Consider the following 6,054-nt stretch of genomic DNA (forward strand, 5'->3'; position numbering starts at 1 on the left):
TGGGGCAGTTTACCTGTGCACACATATTTCTGTCTATTGACTATTTTGTGAAACCGACTAAGATACGACGAGTCACAGCAAACACGGCGGTGACGCCAAAATTCAGTTTGCTGATTAGCCAATTAGCGGTTGTTTTACGTCAGTTCAAGTGCACCTTATTTCTATGAAATGCAGTTATAATATTAATATTGACAGTGTGTCTCTACATATTAAGTTATACCCATGCAGTACTAATTGCTTGAATTATTAGAAAAGGGGCGGGAGGTGACAGAATTGGAAAACAATCTTGCATGGATCAGTAACAACAACAGTAAGTTTGCAGGCCTAAATCTTGGGAAACAAAAAATCATTCCACATAGTGTAACACAATCACAGCAAATTTGGCACGGAAACAAAATTAGCACTAAATTAAATGAAAAAACAAAACAAAATTACGCAATTTTTCCGCCATTGTCCCTCTTAGAGTACAACTTGTATCGAAATGCCCGTATGAACTGCAGTTACTTAACGGGAAATCTCGATCTGTCCATCGCTTAGAACGGCCCGGAGGAACTGTGAGTGTTGAGCGTAGATATAGGTAAGGCTCGTTGTAAATGCGATCGACGGTTAAATGGCGTGACCAGAGATAAATTCCGTCTGGATAAAATGAACTTTAAGCCAATAACCTACAAACTACTAGACCAACGCTTTTTACTGACCATTATGAACACAATTTTGCTATCTCCTGTAACATCACAACGACTTTCGCGAGCAATCTTGAGAAGGTACTCCTAAAATAAAGTGAAGTGACCTATAGTGATAACAAACACAACATTTATGTGTGATTTTGTAATTAACCACCATGACGTTCAGACTAGCTTCAGCGTACCAGTGCTCGAGATAAGATCTATTTCATGGTGGTCACAGTATTCAGTGTGTGTGGGGGGGGGGATGTTCTGCGAATAATACAAAGTAGACAGACAACATCAAATTGCGCCTTACTCATGTTTTCTCGGCCTGAACATGATCGAATTTTACTTATACTCTAAAATCACGTTTTAGTAAATAAATATACAGTTGAACTATCGATGTTGCCCTGTTAGACAGAAGCATGATGATGTAATGCATATGCATTGAGGGCATTTCACACTTAGTTTGGAAGCACCGATACATAAGTCGTGCAGACCTGGATGACCAGTACGATGTCCGAGATTCAAAATCCAATTCATGCGTGTACCGTCACGGCACTGGTGAAAATAATATCACGGTGTCTGCGTTTCACGAGTCTCATTGAAACCATCAACACCTATTCACGCTCTAATGTATTAACCCACCACACCCAAAGCGCGTAGAATAACTACACGATCACGATGAGCGTTTCGTCACGGTGTTCTGTATTTCATAGTCATGTTACGTTTTTTAGTCATCGTTCTATTTCTTATCAGTTGTACTAGATGTTGTAACAGACTGAATTAAAACCACTTGACAGTCAGGTGCTAAGTATATATTATCAAATATAAATATGTCAAATTAAATCATACTACATAGGTGAAACTTATTGATATTATCACCGTATTCTGTTCAAAGTAGCAAGCACGCGAAGGTAAATTTTCGCAAAGTCTGTCACTGGGCTAGATATGAAAAAAAGACAAGCAAATCCAAGATATTTCACACTTACTGACTCGTACCAATTCAATTTTATGCTCCAAGCTTATAATGCCTTGCGTATTTGTCAGCGAATGTAGGACGATTCTGACATCGGTAACTGAAAATGTTATATACGTGAACGATTCACAATGGTTGGACACCTTCGTTCCAAAACCTGAACTACATATAAATAAATATACGTATATTGTAGTTAGAAAAGCTAAATACTGTATCTTTTCCACATTTGTGAAGATAATTTATGTTTCAAAAATTGCAATGTGGAAAATGAATATCATTTGGTTCTAGTGGGTTCCAAATAGAACACTCTGCGAGAGGATCTCCCGGAAGATGAGAATTGTGACATTACGTCAGTTCCGGAACTTATGTTAACACAACATAAGCTTACTTGCTGAAGTGTGTTGTGTGTATGTGCATACGATGCTTTATACGATGTCATATGGATATGGACTAGAGGCCTTACATGCATTATAACTATTATTTTATTCATAATCAAATTTCGTTTCACTAAGGAAACTATCAGTTTACGCGACAAATAACCACTCGCCGAGAAAACAACCTGACTTAAAATGTTTTGTTTTGCTGTCAAAGATGTGATATTTATGACCAGGAAAAGGGTGCGAACAGAATTGTCACCAAAACCCATATATAAAAGAGACGTTGACGAGCATTGACCTAATTGATGTGAACCGCAAAAGCGTGACGTATACCGTGAACGACAAAGGAGAAAAGGGCGCGGTTAGAGACGAACACGGACTAGTGATACCGTAAAATTTTAAAGCGGGAGGGTCGTCACCTGCGCACGCGCGGTAATTGAGTCCCAAGGGACGATAAAACACAAACTAAAAACGCATGCACAGGTGACGACTCCCCCGCTTTAAATTAACCGAGCGTCTCATTTATGATCTAACAATTGAAGTCACGCAGTATGGGAAGCCGTACGGGACGCTCACATTGTACTGGTTCATTGTTCGTGACAATATTTTAGTTAAAGGGGCATAGGCTGCGTTCTTTGAGCTTTTTGTGTACTATGCTTTTGCCACTGAACCAACATGACGGCACAGCATCTTAAATGGGTAAACATAAATATGGTACCTGCTCTACTTTGCTGAAACACATTTTATTTCTTGTATATTCATTTAATATTATTAATTTTCCATAGCCTGCATGTCGACGTGTAAAACATGGAAAATGCCACTATTGTTTATTGTTTGCGAGGAATGTGACAACATTTGACGACCAGAAGGTTAAAGTTACACACATAATCTAATCGATCAAAAATTGACAAGAACGACCTTCGTATATGACGTTTGATTACGTCAGCAACAAACATCCTCGTTCGAAATCACTTTTCAGGATTATGCGAAACTGTTAAGTGAATACTACCAAGTCGCGATGATGTTTATCTAGATAACGTTTTAGTGTATTTTACACGACTGCATCCGACTACATTGTATTGTGAACAAGATGGCGGAAACTAAGGCATCACGTGACACCTACAAATGATATACTGTAGATTTCACATACATTACATTTTCCCCGATATCCAGAACATAACGCATTCTGTTAAATATCCACTTATTTGAGCATATAGCGAGTGTTGCGCCGTTTCCCACAGCCATTGTGATCGACGACATTGTGAGTCTGCATTCATAACGCCATTCACCGCAATAAACCACACAATACTGTGAAACTATCTCTACTGTTCAATAGTTATATTCTCAAAGTACAAAGAGGTATTCTTATATGAGAAATTGCACCTTTTAGTATTTTTGTCAATAGATGATGTACCGAGTGATGTGGGCGAAACACTGGCATTGTAGTCTTAGAGACAATGCCCTTGAAAAAGCCCACCTGTTATGTTTTCAGTATACGAGTACATACATTGGAATGCTTGTTCGTTTGAAAGAATGTTTGCCGTCCAGTGAAGTGATTTCATTCATCTCTGATGGCTTTTGCCGACGCACATTGTCAGTTTTGTGTCGTGAAATGAACTGTTCGATCGACTTTTGACAAGGAATGCAGGGCGTGTTTGTAGGTGTGACCCAGATTTATTACGACTGTACGATGAATTGCAATATTGATATACAGCGTGTTCAATTACTCACGTTGATTATAACAAATTGCGACACAAGGCACAATCTAAATATCAAAAACAAATTGCACTATCAACCCTGTGTGTTATTGTTTGACATACACAGCGAGTATAATAATGTACAATAATTCAACTAGGCGTGTTCATGTTCCCCGCCTATGTTTAACAGCGTTATCAGTGATCAGACGAATCAGTTGTTTATGGCTTTGAAATCGCGTAATGCCACAGATAACAGAAGGTGGACTGGCTCCGCTTAATACTTAACCATTGTAGTCTTTCGCATGAAGTCACACCCATCATTATTATCTTTAAGATTCCACATTCAAGGCTGTTGGCGATAGTTTCGGCTTCTCATTTGATTGTTTGTCCGAATTCCACCTGGTTATGCTTTTTGTTCAGTGTTCCGACGTGAATTCACAATGTCCCACTTCTCACTAAATTACCACAGTCCACCAGTAATTCGGAACCAGGCAAATCCAGAAAAAACACACAATCAATATGCTCCCGAATTCACGCCAATTCCGACTATCAAATATTAATATTACTAATTAATTAAATATTACACGATGCCGACTTTAGTATGAGGAGTTGTTAGAGCCGCTAATTATCACGGTAGCATCCCGGCTTCTATTTTTATTTAATATTTTGCACCAAACAGGTTGTAAACTGTCAAACATGTCTTCGTATTTTGGAAATGGAAATTCAATCAGAGGATCAACGAGAACACGCCATCACGCGACAATAATGACGATCTTATTGTTTTTATAGCTTTTTCGTCAAAACGACTGGATTATTTTATCTGAAAAACTAGTGATTTTGGATGTTTTAATATATGATATTACAGAATTCAAATTACATCCTGACATGTACAACTGCTTTATTTCAATCTTATAATTTCAATTTGTTTTAATCAAAATATATATATCAACCCTGCCTTCTTCTTAAACTAATTTCCAATGTTACAGCGCCCTCTCGGGTGATGTCATGTACACTGTGATAGTCTAGTGCTGTGAACTGGTATTATATTACCGGAATAATTACTATTCCAACAGAAATACTAACATACATTGGTATAGTGAGCTTTATATGAAATTTGTAATTTGCAAAATAAAATTCATTTTTTATAAAGAAATTAATAAGTAAAGAAAATCAGCGTCTGCAACAATATTCCGCACTTGGGGGCAGTTTTATTTTGTCTGCACACAGTTGAGCGAGTAAAATATATTTTAGCGTGAGATTTTTGCACATTTGGGTTCTTATTTTTATCCCATGTAATAGGTAGTTTACAATAAGCCACTAGATAACTCCCGGAATTCAATTGGGCACATGTATTTGGTTTGTCAAAGTTTACGTTCGGTGCACCGCATAGCCTGACATCCCTCGGCGAGAAGGACATCCGTTCGTTTTAAAACACTACTTTCTGGCATTATGTAATAATTTTTTCCCATGAATAATTCACTTCCCTTAGCTGAAAATGCAGTCAATATCAAAACAGCATAATTTTACCAGAAAATTACCAACATTTCTAAAATCACTAAATAGTTACGTATTACTATCGCTGTTATTGGTCCACTGAGTGATAATATTATCTCTTTCTTCTCGGGACCACTCAGGAATAAGATTATCACTTATTTTCGTGTGACCACTCAAAGATAATATTATCCCTCCTTTTCTTGGGACCACTCAGGTATAATATTATCTCTCCTTTTCTTGGGACCACTCAGCCCAATGTCACCAAAAATTAACAACATTTTAAAAATCACTACATAACTACGTATTACTATTGCTGTTATTGGGACAACTCGGGGGTAATAATATCTCCCTTGTTGTGGCCACTAATTATATTATCTCTGTTGTAGTTAGGACCACTCGGGGATAATGTTGGGTCCTTCGTTCGTGGAACCACTCCGGGAAAATATTATCTCCTCTTTTCTTAGGCTCACTCATGATCAGGAATAATATTATCTCTTTTTTTCTTAATACCACTCAAGAATGATATTATCCCTTTTGTTCTTATTACCACTGAGGAATATGATTGTCTCAATGTTATCGCCCTTTTTCTTGAGTTCGTTCAGGGATAATATTATCTCTTCTTTTGGGGGGCTGACCCAGGGATAATATTATCTCCTTCGTTTCTGTGCCTTGTTCTTAGCACCACTCCGGGATAATATTACGACAACTCAGAGGTTATATTATCTAATCTTTCCTTAGGAAAACTCAGAGGGAAACTTATCTCTTGTTTTCTTGGGACCACTCAGGGATAATATTATCCCCTTCGTTCTTGTAACATCTCGGGGATAATATTATCTGCTTTG

This window comes from Saccoglossus kowalevskii, chromosome 15, assembly GCF_978046115.1.
Source record: "Saccoglossus kowalevskii chromosome 15, keSacKowa6.1, whole genome shotgun sequence".
Taxonomy (NCBI): domain Eukaryota; kingdom Metazoa; phylum Hemichordata; class Enteropneusta; family Harrimaniidae; genus Saccoglossus; species Saccoglossus kowalevskii.